Below are 18,296 nucleotides of genomic sequence, written 5' to 3'. Positions count from 1 at the left end.
GACTTCATTTCCTGTTATTATTAGAGTATGAGAAAAGCTAGCTTGAATATTAGCACTGTCAGTCACAAGCTTTAATGCAGTTTGCATTCTACAATTTCTGATCTAAAGAAACTCTGATTAATTGGAATATTATTTGTTTTCTCATGAATGTGGCATAAGAATTGTTTTTTAAAGAAATAGCTTAATTGTTACCTTGGATTCTACAAACGTTCATCCCAGTTTAATTCTACGATTAAAGTTGCTATACTTAACATGCTTTTAATGTATTCCTATTGAAGTAATGGAGATATTACAAGAATAATTGGTTTGAAGGTCTATAATCTTTCATGAATCTCTGAACAGAACAGTGCCATTACCACTGGCATGGAAAAACACTGGGATATTCTCATGGTGATTCACCATTAGCATAGCCTTTCTGTTTAAAATGCTGTCTTCTACAGCTAAATCATTTTAATGTTTTCTGAGTCACTTGCACAGAATGCAATGAGATATTCAAGCAGCTGCAAATTCAACAAGTATATAGATGAAGTGCTGCACCATTGAGGTCTCCTAAAAGAAATTTCAAAATCAGCTCCTAAAGGTCCAAATGTTTCACCAAAAATAGTAAAACCAGGTTGGATTATGAAAAGAAATAGAAATAATACATACATGCTGATTTGTACATTTTATATAAAATGGGATAGGGGGAATTCATAAGTCGATAGTATGATTCTGTATGGTCTTGATTCAAGTCATTGTTTAAAAATGAAGTGGTAATGTTGAAACTGAAAAATGTAGTATAATTTTGAAATTTGATTAGCCTGGTATTTTTAATTTTTTTTCTTCCCTATTTTTATCTTCTGTTTATTTTTTGCATTTTGTTTAGAGAGGGAGTTTTGTAGTTCCTTAGCCTCTTTTGTTTTGTCTTTAGCTTCTTCTTTACTTGTTGTTGTTGTTAATCGAAAGCTGTTTGAAAGAGATCAGGTTAGGCCCTTGATAAATCCTATTTGTTCCTTCTCTATTTTTGATGGGGAGGGTAATTTGAAGCACCAAGACTATATTGACTCTCATCTGAATTGCATAAGCCCTTTATGAGAGCTATGGATAGGCCTCCAACTATATCATACAGCTTGTTTCTTAGGATTGAGAAAATAAGGGTGTTGGAAAAAGAATGGCAAAAATAAAAAGAATGCCAGAAGAAAGTGGGGGGGAGGGATAGGAGAGAGAAAGTGCCTCTGTGTACTTTTGATGTTGGTCCCACCTATTACTTCCTTTAGCCCTACCATACGATTCCCAAAAATTACCCTGGAGGACATGTGGCCGTTGATAGAAAACAGGTAGCCTAATCCTGTTTTAGGATAATTATGGAAACTTAGTTCTATCTTCTTAGCTCTATTATCTACAGGGCCTGTAGATAATATTCACTCTTTACTGTACTGTTCAGCCTATAAGAAATAAATTACAAAACTGACCTCAGAAGGTTGGCATACTTCCAGAATTTGTGGAATGTGAAAGCAGCACATATCCCTTTTTTGAAAACTGAATATCTTATCCCACTGGAAATCTGAGCATAGTTAAAAATTTCCAAGGTTTGTTGTTCACTTTTAAAATGGCTGGGAGCAGCCTCTAAGCAGCAGAGTGCCCTTTCACATCTACCAAATCTCTTTTTCTTTTGTGTCCATGCGTATCCTGCCTTTCTCTCCCGCACTCTCCTCAATTTCTTCTTCCTCCCACTACTCTGGCTGTCCCCAGCCATTGTGGCTCTTCCCAAGCTAGTCCTTTGCTGCCCTTGCCACTGTTCCCTCACCAGCACTAACCTCCATCTAGGATCCAGGTTTTGTCCTGTTTTTCTGGCCCCCCCAACACCCCCACCCCCAGTTAAGATCCAGCACTCCTCATCTCTTTTCCCATTTTCCTTGTCCCTTATCCCAAGATCCAGTTTTCCTCCTTCTTTGGCTATTACTACAGGAGACAGGCAACAAAAGGGCATTCAGGAGGAGTGCAGGGGTAGCATGAATAGTATGTATGACTGTTTAAATATATGTGTGTATCACATGTTTAAATACATTGAATAGGGAGAGTTAGATTCATGTTTCCAACTTGTTGAAGATTCCAATCTAATGTCTCTTCAGCATACAGTAAGGGACAGTAGGGTATAGTTAAAGCTTTAAGGGGGTACTCTGTGTCTCTCTCTGTCACTCAGCCTGCTGTTTGTCTAAGAGACAGCTAATCTGACATCACTTGCATCTGCCTTTCTTCCCAGGCACACGCACACACAGAGCACGTGCTCTTGGACTCTGCTTCTGGTAGGATCTAATTAACTAGATGCTAGGCTTTACCTATTCCTTTAACATATTTGCTGTAATCTCCTTTCTGTTATGTTATAAAACATGTTTCACTAATCCTTTCTGAGGTTAGAATGCTACTCTCACTCACATACCACACATAGAATGCTTCGACCTCCAACACACTTGACCACAGAACTCACTTTGACCCAATATTCTTTTTCAGCTTAATTTATCTCATTCTTTTCTTGTATAGGGACAAACTGAGGGGAGTTCCCACTTTACACAGAGAGTCCCTACTTTCTCAGAAAAAGGTGGAATATAAATGCAATAAAAATATTTTTTTCTGGATTATGCATGACAGATTATCCAAATTAACCCACTCTCTAGAATATTAGTTCAAATAAGCTAGTGCTACATTACTGGACACTGGACAATTTCCAGCAGGAAGTATTTTGCTGGTTCTGTCGCAACTGTCTCTCAGCTCATCTGCCCAGTAGCATCTATAGCAAATATCAGTGATACTAAAATGACAACATGCACACAGTGATATCATCACCTGCATGCAATAGGTGATCTTTGACGGAAGTATATAATTTGTGACATTTGCATGGCAATATCATCATGCATGTTTCTTCTCCCCCCACTTACAAAAGGGGAGGGGAGGGGAGGGGGAGGAGGCAGAGAGGGAAGGAGGGAAGGAGCAGCTCCCCAAGGAGCAAAATAGTCTTGCATAGGAAAATTGTCTGTTTCTTTTAGAACATAATCAAAACTGGAAGAGAAGATAGTATGAAAAAGTTAATCTGAGCCATTTGGCACAAGTAGCTCATGTGTTCTTCTCCTGTAAGAAAGTTGCGTAGCTCTGCAGGAAAGGCCCCCAGAGACCGTTCAGTAGGGAAAGGAGCATATTTCAAAGGAAGGAGCTGGGAAAGAGGAAGGGAATCCAAACTTCTTACAGAAGTTCACACACACAATAAGCTAGGAAGGGATTGTTTTTCCCAGCTGCAGATTAAGCGCATAAAAAAAAGGAGTAAAGAAGAAAGGCACTTCTTGCATCTAGAGAGGCATGAGATAAAAGACAATAAATCAGGATGAGGAGTCAAAATGGATTCAAGATTTTAAGGAAATAAATACAGTTATAAAGCGACTCGTTGGAAACCTGTTCTTCCAAGGAGGCTTCTGCTACGCTTGTCCTCTGGCAACCTAAAGCTTGTTAAAAAGTACTTTACCTTTTTGTTTAGAAGGAAAGGAGACTGAAAAAGAATATATTTTCCTTTCCAACTTCATCCAGGGAGCAACATTGCTGCAACAAGCACTAAATGTAATGCACAAAACAATCATCAGTCAGGAAATACTACACAGGAAAAGAGAGTTTCTCTTTTTTCTGTCTCTCTCTTTCCCAAAGGTTGAGGAAATTCATGCTGCCAGAGCATTTAAGTTTTAATTTGCTTTATCTCCAGCAAAAAACATGTGTGGTTATACCTGTTTCCTTTAAACCTGGAATCAGAAGTAACCTGGTTACATGCAACATGTGTATCCAGAAAACTAAGTCATGCTGGAATTTAAGTGGGAGGTTTAGTGGGGGGGGGTTTCTTTTTTGAAAAAAAATATTAAATATTCAAACAAAAAAGATATCGGAAGTAGTAATTGAGCAATTCAGATGTTTTAATGATTGCCATTTAATTGAAACAATTTTTCATCACTGAAAATAAACATTTGTTTATTTTTAACAGCTACTTTCCAATCCTAAAACATTTATTACCCACCCTCTATTAATATCTTAACTAAAATGCATCAATTCTGTTCTTTATAAAACAACTAATATGTGGTGACTTTCTTTGTAGCTACAAATACACCGAAATAATGGGAAACAGGAAACCAAAATGTAATTCATTTTATACGAAAGACTATTAATTTAGTTTCAAAGCATTTATGTAGTTTATGGTTACCATTTGGAAACACTTTGAGGGATGAAAAATGGAAAGAGAACCCTTGAATAAATGACAGGAGATGTTCACAGAATAGAGGACAGCCTGTGGCCCAATAGCTCCAGGTGGCTGTAGACCTTGGCCAAATGTTTTGCATTATGGAAAAACCAGAAGAGGAGGAACTAGGAGGACAGAAATTGCAGGGAGAGGAGTGTTAGTTGAAACAGGAAGAGAAATGAAAAGAGAGAATGGGAGAAGCTCCTCCAAAGGATCACTTCAGATTCTGGCAAAAGTGCTTTGTCCAAACACATAGCAAGGTGAGACAGCTGTCTCAAGTCAATGTGGGTGTCATGGCCAAGAAACAAATTGTTAATTGTTTATGATTTAATATTTATAGTAAAAAGTGGAGGAAGTATTTATGAGATGTCCTGCCTCAGGATCTGAAATAATAATATTCTATATAACTTGATTTAGGAGAATGAGAAGCAAAATGTTTTGGACTCAGTCACAGCCATCTTTTGGGCAGAAAGTAAGAGAAAGCAAAGGTCAGGAATTACTCAAAAGTAGAGGGAAATGGGGAGACCTACTAACTTGGCCCATCCATTTTGTGCTTTGATCCTCCATATGACTGAAATATGTCTAGCTAAATAAGATTTTAAGAGAAAGAGGTTTCACTGCCCCTGAGGTAGAAGGTACTGCATTATTGTTGGGAAAGTGATATATATCTTCAGACATTCACCAGTACTTGAAGGTTTGAAAGCAGCATATGATAGGACTCTTGATGAAGCCCCATCTGTATCTCTCTTTGATTTTCATCTGTTCATCCAGAAAGGAATTGTAGTTACATTTGCATAAATGTAAGTACAAAAGGAATTGTATAAAAGGAATTGTAGTTACATTTGCATAAATGTGACTAGAGCTCCATGAACAATCTGGAACCCTTACAAAGTAGGGTTCTGTAAAATACAAAGCTGTATTCATCATCAGGCAAATATGCACTCAGCTCTCATTCAAACCATCCTGATGAACATATGGGGGTCAGAAAAGAAAAACATATACACCCTGTAGTTTATCCACTTTTAAACAAATGTCTCATGTGTGCTTTGAATTAGACTGTTACTGGTTTTTGTAATTCTCTGCCTTCGGATTTAGGAGTGCATCCTTCTATGAACATCTAAAATCCCATTTGCGCAATGTCCTAAGATGTACTGCAGTTTAGCTTATTGAGTTATCCAGATCCAGACTATGAATCAGACTGTGAATAAATTGTAACCACATATTGGAGTATGACTGGATGAGTTTATCTTAATTACAATCTAGCCTGCTATTTGAACCCAAACTAATTGCTGAGTCATCACCCTATTTGGTATATGGTGTTTTTTGGCACAAGGCTGCTGGGATACATGGCCTCAGTAGCGTGGGAGATGGGGACTCATTGCAGGGGTGATAATTTAATACTCTGTGGAAAGATAGGTCCCCCAACTATGAACAATGCTACCATAATTCAGCCTGTCATGCACTGTTTTTAATGTTTATAATATTTGTGTGTATGCACGGCAGAAAGAGAGATCATAAATGTATTGCTTGTGGCATTGACCAGAACCATTGTTATAGGCTGCCAGATTGTGATGGGCAGAGCCCTTCTACCCTAGATTTATTCACACACATCATGCTAAGATAGGTGATTGTCTACTTTTAGCATAGCATGTTGTATGAATCCAATTACAGTGGTACCTCGAGTTACGAACACCCCTCCTTACGAATTTTTCGAGATACGACCAGCTCCGGCCCCAAAAATTTACCTCGACTTGCAAACTCCGCCTCAAGTTACGAACTGGATCCACGGCCATTTTCCCTGCTGCCACGTGGTCACGGCTTCCTGTGGGCGAGATCGCGGTAGCAAGGAGACATTCGGTGAGGCTTGTGGTGTGTTTTGTGGTGTTTGGAAGGTGTTTGGTGTGCTTGTCAGCATGGCTCCAAAGAAAATGCAGAGCAGGCTTGGCAAGAATAAGGCTTTGAAGAAAAAAGTGACGATCGAACTTAAGAAGGACATTATAGAAAAGCACGATCGTGGTATTCGTGTGACTGATCTGGCCTTGGAGTACAAGATGGCGAAGTCAACCATCTCGACTATTTTCATGTTTTTGTGGTTTAAAAATAAAATGCATATGTTTCAGAACTGTTTAACCGTATGTATTTACATTGAACCTTATGGGGAAATTTGCCTCGTGGTGCGACCAAATTCGGACGGCGGAACGGATTAACTGTATTTACATTGAACCTTATGGGAAAATTTACCTCGAGTTGCAACCAACTCGGGTTGCAACCAGAGTCACGGAACGGATTAAGTTCATAACTAGAGGTACCACTGTATTTGTAGATTAGGCACTATGTGAACAAAGTTACAGAGTCATTGATTGGATTCACAATCTACTGATTCTTTAAGCAGAAGTATAATGTAATTTAGATTTAGGTTTCAATGGTTCTTTCATTTGTTATGGGCCATTCAAGTTACTAAAACTCTATATTTGGGTTGTGATCATAATTTGGATGTTAATATGTTAGAGTATTAATGTTTGAAATTATATTTTATTATTAGATACTCTGTCTATTTAATGGGCACATGAAAAATAAAACTGCTGCTACTGCTACCACAACCATCATTGCACATTATGTTACACCATAATGTGGTTTGCTTTATTTTGACATAATGTGTTGTGTAAATCCAGCCATTTATTCCATTAACTATGATTAAATGACTTCATTCTTTGAAGTTCAAAAATATTCTTCTCCAATATAAATCATTTCAAACAAATGAAAATTCTTAGAAAATCAAACCCTAGTTCAGTTAAAACAATGTTTTTAAAGAATTGGGATGTCAAAGTGCAGAAATGTTTCTTATAAGGTCCATCCTTTATACATTTAAGTTTCATAAATATAATAGTAACCATTAAACAATTAAATTATGGTTCCCTGTTTTCTTCAGAGGATCCTAATTGCATCACTCTTTCGACATCATTAACTGTACATCATCAATATTGTTAAGTACACGGTCACTGGGTTCCAAAGGAACTCATTTGATTTTGTAATCAAGCAGCCACTTTAATCAATTTCTTGTCTAGACAACAAAAATACTTAGAAGACAAAATATTTTATTCTGCTACCTTGTAGAGAGGTTACCAAGCATATTAAGCTGGAAGGTAAAACTGATTCTCTTGACATTCTACAGTAATCAAATGGGCAGTATGATATAAGAAAAGAAACCTGTGGAGGTTTATTCTTCCATTCCTGCTTGGAAAGAGACTTGGCCAACTCAAAGATTAAATAGTGAAAGAGTGCACATATCGCAAGGTTTGTTTAACCATCATAGGAAATATTTCCTTTGAAGTGGATCATTTTAACTGGAGATTGGTTTATTGACAGTGCTGGAGGCAAAGACAGGCCTAAAGAGTTACACTCCCTTTTCAGAGACTTACATATGTGTGTGTGTGTGTGTGTGAGAGAGAGAGAGAGAGAGAGAGAGAGTGGACCAGCCCTGGATTAACCATTAAGCAAAGTAAGCATGTGCTTAGGGCAAAAAGAGAAGAGGGGCACCATAAAGTTTTTTCCCCTAGCTATCATACCCTTAACACCTTCACTATCACACTTGACTAATCATTTTTTTGTAATTGTCCTTATCTGCTATGTTTGACTTTAACCTGCATTGTTAAAAGAAATTTCTTTGGCATGGTGAATGACTAAAGTTTAAAAGTTTGGTTTGAAGATGTTATCGGATATCACATTTATTTCCATCTCATGGAATGAGAGTTTTGCTTCCATCAAGGGGCACCACTGTTGGGCTGTGCTTAGGGCATCAGTTGGCCTTTACCTGGCCCTGGATTGGGCAGAGCAACTAGATATTCCATTGAATATAACACATCATGTGCTAAGTAAAGTTAGTGAGGCCATTAGGGTGTGACTAGGAGGCAACAGGGCAGGACTTCAAAGACAATGGGGTTTGGGAAGAAGAAAGAGGCAGTATTTCATGAACATAGTTTCTTTCTAACATGCGGTTACTTTTCGCTTCCAGTATTTTTTCCCAGCTTAATAGCATTTCTTGGCCTTTTAAATGTTCTATAGCAAAGCTGACAGTGTAGTTTTCCTGAGAAAATGTTTTTATAATGGAGTAATTGCCCAATTTGACACCATATAGGTGATTCAGTGCTTTGTTTTCCATGGGAAGATGTATTTGGGTTAGGAACTTTTAACTTGGCCTGAAGAATTCTCCTTCATAATCATGGTATTAAAATATTATCATATGTACAAAAACTACCATTTATACAACATGCTAGGTTAGGAAATATTTTTGGCCTGGGGGGCATACATACTTTATGTGTGTGCCCTGCCTGAGAGTTGCAACAATTTGACCAGTGGTATTGCAATGTAAAATTTTGGCCAGGACCAAAATTTTCAGAGAATTTTATAATTTTTAGCAAATTTGAAGGGGAAAATGACAACTTGCTTTTAAACATCCATTTAACTTCATAACACCCAGAAAAACAAGAAAATCAGCTGAATTTCTTATGGGATTTTAGATTAAGGCATATATTTTATCCTCCAATCCCTATTCATCCCCCATATCAAAATTAGGTCTAAATCAGCCTCACCCTCTTTAGAAGAGTGCCATGAACCAGACATCTAGTTTGAGAGACTATATGTGGTTCACAAACTTTGGTTTGCCTGGTACCATGTTAGGCCAATATTAAGCAAAACAGATTATGATTTAGTACAATATGTGAATGTAGTCATGGTTTTATTGGTCTAACTCCAGAATCTTAAAAGATATTCATGCATCTAAGTTTTCATGTTGAAGACCAAATGTCATGGCAAAGTACAATGTGTAATGGGAAGTAGGAATAATCTTGAGGAACAGGAGGAAGAGCCACAACCAAGACAATGGTCAGATAAATGAAATCTGAGTCCGGGACAGAAATGTAATTTGAGAAAGTGTCTCAGACAGGACTCTCCGTGGTCCTCATAAAGATAAAGGGAGGGAGAGGGGAAGCACATTAAGATTTTCAAGATTCTGTTACTGTAATCTTATAATAAAAGAATTTATTAGCATTTTTAGCATTTGAAATTCTGATTTCCTAGTCTGGTCTACCTTGAAGGGCTGACATAATGAAGTTTAATTAAACATTGTAACCTTACATATTTCATTTCACATCTGTCTGAATTCACCAGGTGTTTGAAGAATGGCTAATACCCAGGAAGTATACTCCAATAGTTAATTCATAAGCCCCCAAAGTTACCATTTGGAACTCTGGTGAGGCAGGGTTCCCCATCATTGGAAAATGATCTGTGAACTGTGTTCTACAAAATGGTTTTACAACCCTCTCTTCAGTCCTTATTGATAAACACAGAAAGGTTTATCAATTTAAACCTTTTAGTTATCTTGCTTTTTGAAAAGATCCTTCCAGCTATGTGACATAAGGCTACCAGATCAGTGCTGCAAGAATCTAGGGGGCCACTAGATGGCAACAAGGGGATTGCATTTTTTAATGAATCATCACCATCTAGTGGTCACTGGATTTTTTTTGCTTTAATCTGACAATCCTACTTTTAGCAAATCCTATAGCCTAAGAACAGAATATTGCGTAACGTTTTTTTTACAGAAATTAATATGAAGGTCATCATAATGATATAATTATGTCATAAGGCATAATTAGCTTCAAAAGTACTACTTCTGATTTATTTTTATATTATTTCAATGAACCTATGCTCCTAACCCCCCCAAAAAAAATATTGTTCCAAAAGCACTTCTATTTATATTTGTGTTTCCAGTCTCAGTTTTTACAGCTTCTCATGCCCTTTACAATTATCTCTGCTTTTTCAAACAATACATGTTGTCTAAAGTTCGACTTGGATACATACACTGTCTCATCATGCTTCTTCAAAATATGAGACAAAATATGCTTCTTCTACTTTTAGCAGAACAAGATAAGACAGTAAAAAAACAGTTTCATTCCCAGGAGTGACTGTAGATAAGGGTGAATTCACATTCAACAACATCTGATTTACTATATGTAAGACAGCTGTGTAGGAATTCTTTTCAATCTTGCATAACATCTATAGTGAGTATAAATTTCCCAATCAGTTCAAAGCAACAATTTTTAGTTATAGTTTTAGGTAAGCCAGATGTTTTCAACTGACCCACCCAAATGTTTTAAATGCATCTGTTTCCTACAGACCCTCCTGGTGGATGACTGTATGCTACATGTACAGAGGTAATCAAGATAGAGACCTAAGAACAATTCTTTCTTCTTGGAAATTGACCATATGATATGTTGGTTTCCTCTTTCTGAGCGCAAGGAGGACCACTGGCTTCAAAAGGAAAATCACATTCCTTCTTCTACTTCTTGCCCCCAGCATATCGCACTCTTAGAATTTTTCCACACATGCAGCCTTAAGCTTGCTTGACTTGTGCACATAATATGGCTGAAAATGAAGTCAGCTTAAGAAATCTCTTTCTGGATTTTAAACCCTTCCCTCTGCTTTGGACATGATGATGACCACACCATGCTTACCACACTTCTAGTGGATTCATTGATAAACATCTTCCACTGACTTCCCTTTGTACTTGACAACTTCCTGTGTAGTGTGATCACCGGAGGACCAGTAAAATAAATAAGGAAGAAAACAGCAGAGTTTTACCATTCTTTCTGTTTCTTGGGCTAGAAGAGGAAAGTGGAAGAAGTCTTAGCAGTTTTATCCTGGGGAAGGAGGAGGGGGAGGGGAGGGGGGAAGAGGAGGAGGAGGAGGAGGAGGAGGAGGAGGAGGAGGAGGAGGAGGAGGAGGAGGAGGAGGAGGCCCCCTGTTAGTGAACTTATAAAAGGAAAAGGAAAAGGAAAAGGAAAGAAAACACAGTTCCCCATTATGTTGAAGTTGGAAAAGGAAACTGACAGAAGTCTTGTCAATTTCACCCTGTTTGTTTTTTTAAAAAGTCATTTATTTAAAAATGCCCAGTCTTCACTATTCCACTGGTGGACTTGTATTTTGGTCCAGTGTTTCACTGATCCATGTGAAATGAAAAAAAGAAAGTCACTAGTTAAGGTCCCATCAGAAGGAGGCCAGGCAGCCCAGCAACCCAGGACAAAATGGAGAGGATGGGGCATTCCCACCACAGCACACAGTAGTCAGTTGGAGTGCCTTCAATGAAGCAAGAGGATGCAGACAAACCAAACAATACTGCTTGTGCTGGCACAAGTGAGCAAACACTACTTTGATGTGTTAGAAGGCAAGATGGGTAAAGTTGTCTTCCTGGGGCAGCCGGCTGTTTAGAGGATAACATGGTATATTCCTGTCCTTGAGAAATAGTGTCTCATACTCACACTGGACAATCTGGTTATGCAGATCAACTCTCTAGAACACTGTTCCTCAATCTTGGCAAATTTAAGATGTGTGGACTTCAATGGGGCGAGAAGGGATATAACCAACCCTGGGGGTGGCTAGCGCCTTGAAGACGCTCCCCAAATCTAAAATATTTATTTTTATATAGGAAGTCTTCTTGTAATGTATTTTAATTCATATTTATTCTATTATAACTAATATTTATTGTTTTTACTGTAAACCATCAGAGTTGCTCTGCAGTGAGATGGGCAGTGACAAATTTGAAACATAAATAAATAAATAAATAAATAAATTCCCCAGAATTCCCCAGCCAGCATGCTGGCTGGGGGATTCTGGGAGCTGAAGTCCAGACATCTTCAAATTGCTAAGTTTGAGAAACACTCCTCTAAAAGACTCAAAATGGCACAGAGCAAATGTTAGGATCCTCTGCCACAGTACCAGTGTTATTTGAATATAGATTTGGTTTTATCTACATTTATACTCTCCTTTTGGGCACACTGTGATGAAATTCCTCCCACTCCTCCCACAAAAGAGGGAATGCTTTCTTTCCCAATTCTGCCTGCTAGTCTTGGAAATTTCAAAGCACTCTGTTTTAGAACTTTGAGCATATTGTATTTCCTGCTTCATTTCCACAATGAAGCAGGAAATACAATATATCAATATATCAATGTTCAGAAAAAGACAGAATTATCTGCTTCTGTGAAAAAATAATGAAAGTTTCAGGCCTAGAATTTTATCTCTACAGGTTGCAATGGATTTATTTGGTCTTTCCTGCTTCTCCAAAACGATCTCGCATTAAAATCAATTGATGTATGTTTGAAAAGAAAATGTCATGTGTCTGCTATGGGGAGGAATTGCAATTATGCCAAGATAATGTGCTGAACTATAATGGATAAGCAACTTCATTTTGAATAGGCTTATGAATTATCAGTTTCCTTGATTAACATGCCTTTTCTGTTTCCTGAGAATTGTCTGCCAACTGATAATATTGTTGCAGGGTTTTCTGTGTGTGGCGTCTTTGAGTTAGTTTTTGACTCCTGGCGACTGCCGGGACTAGTCCCTGAAGTTTTCTTGCTGAGGTTTTTCAGAAGTGGTTTGCCATTGCCTGCTTCCTAGGGCTGAAAGAGAGTGACTGGCCCAAGGTCACACAGCTGGCTTTGCACCTAAGGCAGGATTAGAACTCAGAGTCTCCTGGTTTCTAGCCTGATGCCTTAACCACTACACCAAACTGGCTCTCTTTGTTTTATTTGGCCCTCTCTTTTGTGGGGGGACCTTCATTTTCACATTAAAAAAGAAAATCCTTTGAAGAATTTTGCAAAGATTGACCTGTACCATAATAAGTATTTATGACTTAAGCAAACAAGGGATAAAATGATGAATTCAGATTATTCACACATACTTGTGTTTTGATGGAGGTCTAAATCTCTTGGCCCTCACTCTTGAGCACCTCATTACTTTCTGATCATAAGGGGGACGTAGAATGTAGGTAAAGAGTTAAAAATGTACTTTGTGTTCCCCTTTGTCTGCCACTCTGCCTGCTCTTTAGCTGAGAGCTAAAGTCTGTCATCACTTCCACCTGCCTTTCTTCCTAGGTGTGCATGCACAGAGAACCTGCTTTTGGACTCTTCTCCTGGCAGAATGCACTTAACTAGATGATAGGCTTTGCCTGTTCCTATAATGTATTTGCTGTATAAAACCTCCTTCACTAATCCTTGCTCAGGAGGTTAGATTCATGCTTTCAGAAGCACTCCCACAAACGCACACAACACTTCAACTTCCAATACATTTCTCAATCCCATGTTATCCAGATCTGCTAGACCAGTGTTTCTCAACCTTGGCAACTTGAAGACATGTGGACTTCAACTCCCAGAATTCCCCAGCCAGCCTAATTGTGCTAGACTAATTCTAATAAGTCTCCCCCAAGACACTACTGTCATCTTCTTCACATTGATTGGAGATTATGGAGCCCGACTGAAGGTAAACCTCAGGCTTAGGTGGATTAGAACCTAAGACCATTTGCAGACAAGGTCGATGCTTTACCACCCACTACATCCCTTCTTCCAAAGCAAAGCTAACAATGCTTGATTTGTAGCATAGATCAGTACTGCAGATTCGGCAAATTGGTGCTCTAAACCAAGCATTAAAAAGTCTGACACAGAAGATATCAATTAGTTCATGTTTAAATATTCTTTATTACAGCATTTTCAGCAACAAGACTGGAGGGACAAATTACTTCTGATCTTATAGGATTATTGTTTTGTTTTCAAAATAGAAAGACTCAAAATAGATACTGCTATTATATGAGACAGATTGAATTCACCTTATGGTTAGTTATCCGCCAAATCTTTTGCACCACGACTAAAAGACCTTCCTAAGTGATGGACTGTGACTGAACATTTTTTCAACATGAAGAATAATGATCAACTCCAAGCACAGCTGTTCAGCATTATGCTGTAGTAAAATATCCTACTTCTCTCTCCATTGCATCCCCTCTGAGTTAAATAAATGACAGATTTGGAGATTAGAAAGCACCATACATATATATTAATGTGCTATTCAGCTTCTTCAGTGAATAGCATTTAACCATCTGGAAAACTCTTTAAATTATTGTTCCGGAGAAATCCTGAGTGGAACAAAAATCAAGAGAGAAGAGACTATATGTATTCAGTCTTTGACCTATGGTCAAAGAGGCAGAAACAGCATGCTAGTGAAAAGTGAGATATTTAAGATTCTCAGGCACTGGCTACACCACAAAACCTGCCAATCACATTCTATGTATTAAAGAATGAATTTATTCAAAAAAAAATGGACACAATGAGGAATACCTCAAAATACTGTCTAAGCATTAAATAAACCAAGATGGCCAATTAGCATTTTTTTAGTCTCTGAAACAATTCTAACTAGCCTCTGGCAATCCAATCAAAAGTTTGCTGAACTTTCACTTACAAGAAAAACAGAATTGTTTTAAAAATGATAGGCCAAAAGGAATGCTCAATCTTCATCAGGTTATTTTCTGAAAAGGATGTGCCCCCCCTTAAATATCTTGCATTTTTGCATTTTGGGGGATTTTAATCAACCATGCTGATATTACTTCTATTTGACAGTGGGCCTGTCTGGATCCAAACCTGTTTGGCATACAGCTACTTACATTCACTATGATAGAGAATGATTCTCCACTTAAATTGTTTTAATTGTTTACATTTTTATGGATTTTGTAAGCCACCCAAAGTCTTCTGGAATAAGAATCTATATTAATTCAAACTAAATTAAACATCTGTAAGGGTTTATATCTGATGTTCCATAAATGTCTGAATGTATCTGCCCAATAACTGTGAAAGCTTTCTTAATAAAATGTGCTGGTTACACAAAAATGGTACAAGCTTTGCAAAATTCCATTTTTTTCTAGGTTTTTATAATGAGAAGGAAATGGCTCTCAAGAATATTGAAGACAGGCTGTTTAAATGATAGTACCACTGATAGCAAAACTACAACACTTTGGTCTCCAAGATAAGACAGATTTCTCATAATAGAATTCTGAATTATAGCATGATTTTCTTTAATGATGTGATGGGGAATATCTGGCCAAGAGCTACACATCCTCACCATCCTCTTTGTCTCCAAGCGGCACTCCTTCATACTTTCCAGGCCCCTCTTCTAGGCACTGCTTTTTCTTCTGCTTTGTGTGTCTGTAGAAGAGAAATATACAGAAGACATGAGGGAACTGTGTGATGCTGGAAACTCTGCTCACAATGAACTGCAGCTCCAAACTGACTTTTTCTAATGATCAACAACAACTCTTCTTAGGAAAACAGGCTCTAAGGACTAATGAAATTACAGAACTAACTCAACACATCTTGCTAAGCTAAAATACAGTTCAGCATTGGGTGTTGTGATGTATTGAACTAAGCTAAGAAACCTTAGATTGTGTAGGATGTAAATGTGGCTGCTTTTCTTAGTGTCCTTAAGGAGGGTAAGAAAGGAGAGAAAAATGGCAAAAGGAGAGATGATATTCGTGTTGCTCCCCAAGTGCCTTTCTGGAAGGCGGAGGGGGGGTTAAGTCTTGAAAAAAGCAAGAGTATACTTCCCTTTTCTACAAATGTGTCCACCATATTATAAATACAGATCTAATTTGCAGATTATAATAAGGTTTTACTCCCCATGATTTATTAAATGAATCACACAAATGGCTAGTTTCACACAGCAAGTTATACCATAAATTATGCTTCACAATAGCTGGGTTTTAACCCAAGTCAAAACCCAACAAACCACATTTGGGGAAACCACGGTGTGTGAGCCCAACAACTGGCTTTTATATCCTTTATTTTATTAAAAATACTTACAGCTCACTTGCTAGCCAGAAGTCCTTGTAATGGATTAGCATCCATAAAATAACCCTGGTAACAGTAAATTCAAATAACATAAATAGTAGCTTGGTGATAAATCACAGCAATAACCTTCAAAGCTGTGAGACAGGAGCATTCAAGGAACAAAAGGACCGTGAGTCCTGAATGCAAAAGTAAAAAGCTAAGCTTTACCAGCACCACAAGATAAATATGGCCATGCCAGCCTGGCCTCAGAGGAAGGGTATTCTAAAAGCAGGTGCCCCAAGTGAGAAGACCCTGTCCTGCATTTCTCTCTTTAACAGGATGGATTCTCCTCCCTAGGCAAAGTCAATTCTGGAAAACTCAGTTTAAATGCATTGAACAGCAACATTTTTGTGTCTCCCATTCGGCTACCCCCTAGCACCATGCCATTGCTTATGTTTGGGCTTAGTATATCCTAAGAACCCATCCTCTGTGGTCTGTAAACCAGTACACAGGTGGGCTACAAGTAGCCCATGAGCTTCATCCAATTTACCACTCTTTTTTCAATCCCTGAAGTTGAGAAAACAAGAAGTGTGATGCCTATTCATGAGCTAGAAATAGAATGTGCAGCGATACATATATTTTGGGTGATGCTACTTTAAAAGTCTGAAAACTCTACTGCTGATCAAGAAAACTATTTCCCTCCCACCATTAACACGCTTTGGCCTCAGGATCTGACCTTTGATCACTGATCCAATCTGTCATCTTTTTCTGGTTAACAGCAGTGGGAAGGGAAGAAGGGTGCATTTTGTAATGTATACTCCTGAGCCGTGTGGTCAGCATTTCTTGTTTCTTGCTATGTAACCAGCCTCAATTAAGTGCCAGGTCCTGGAAATCAGGGTCAGACCTTTCGAGCTTTCCCATCCTTACTGTTTACTCTGATGAATATCTCCCCGCCAATCTTCTGAGAAATAACCAGATTGTTTCCTATATATTTATTTGTCTAAATTGATTGACAAGACTAAGTTCTGAAAAAGTTCGGAGCAAAAACAGGCTCTCCAGAAGGGATCTTGGTTTCATTAGGATTTCAGTCCATGTCCTTGAACAGGGGACAATTTGTCATCATTGCAACAAGCTATTGAGTAGTTCTGAACAAATGTGAGCTTTTCCCCTGAACTAATTCAGGCAGCTAATTTGCATTACTGGTGTAATGAGCTAGGTAATTGTATATTAATCATTCATTACATCAAGATGGTGGTGGTGGTGGTTGCTGCTGTCAATTGATTACATGTGCTGCATAACTTTTTGTTTGTTAAATAACATTGACTACCAGACATCCAATTAAAATATATATTCTGCTTACTACACAGGGTCTGGTAGAGATCTGCAATGGATTTTGTTCTATTTTGTTACCTTCATTAGATTGAGGATAAATTTCAAATTCTGAAATAATGTCTGAACATTAATTCAAATCAGTAAAGAATATTACATATATAAGGTTGTTCAAATCCTTTTAAAAAGGTGCTTTGGGACACGAGGAACAAAGGCAAAACATCTCTTTTCAGATTGTTAAAGCATCCACATATATGACCATCCACAGCCACTTTGCTTTACATTTTTCTTGGTGAATTATTTGCACAAGCCTAACATATATTAATTTTAGGGCTATACTCCATATCATGCTAAATGGCAGTCACACAGCTAGTTCTCCCTCTTCTGCACCCATAATACTTAGAAAGTCCCATAATCCCTGTTTACTCACATATTTAGTGTTTGGTGATATGATATCAACAACTTCCTCCATTTCTCTGATTATGTTTTTTAAAAAGAAAAGAAAAAGGAAACTCCCCATTTTGTGACACCACCACCACCACCACAGCATATTACTGTTGGTCGCACAGTCAGTCAGTTGTTTAGCATTTTTATCCACCTATTGAGTCCTTCCCAAGGACCTGGGATAGGCAGATGTTGTTCAATGGTGTTAAAGGTATCATCGCAGGATGTAAGCTGTTCTAAGTAAAGCCACCTTTTGCAACTGACTAATGGTGATTTGGTCAATGCTGATGAGTATTATTATGATTATGATTTTATCCCACATTTTTAAAATTTGAATATTGAGAGATGTGCTATAAAATATTCAACAGAGGACAAGTTATCAGTTACCAGTTACCAGTTGTAGCAAGCAGGGCTATGTCCATACGGTGATAGACCAGAGATCTCAAACCTCCTGTACCAGAAATACTGTGGATTTGCCACCTAACCCTGTTTGCTGCCTTGGCATAGCAGCCTGATAGTTTCTGCTGCCCCAAACCATCTTCCAAGGGGTCACCTCACTAGGCATCCTCTCCATTAACCTCCAGTATATGAGACATTGACCTATTTTTTAGAAATAACCGGAACCACAAAGAAAG

The 18,296-nt window shown here is 38.0% G+C and overlaps 1 long non-coding RNA gene across 1 annotated transcript in view; it reads right to left on the bottom strand.

Moving 5' to 3' along the window:
* Positions 1-15,269, bottom strand: part of LOC148213567 (uncharacterized) — a 78,152-nt gene extending 62,883 nt beyond the window's left edge. Inside the window, exon 1 of the long non-coding RNA XR_015794425.1 lies at positions 15,185-15,269. This is a non-coding gene — a long non-coding RNA (uncharacterized LOC148213567). The remainder of the gene's footprint in view (positions 1-15,184) is intronic.
* Between the last annotated feature and the right edge of the window lie 3,027 nt (positions 15,270-18,296).

Source organism: Python bivittatus, unplaced genomic scaffold (genome assembly GCF_059951505.1).
Source record: "Python bivittatus isolate LINGU-HERP-01145 unplaced genomic scaffold, Pbiv_v1 ctg000980_np1212, whole genome shotgun sequence".
In the NCBI taxonomy this organism is placed as follows: domain Eukaryota; kingdom Metazoa; phylum Chordata; class Lepidosauria; order Squamata; family Pythonidae; genus Python; species Python bivittatus.
This window is presented reverse-complemented; position numbering and strand designations above follow the sequence as displayed.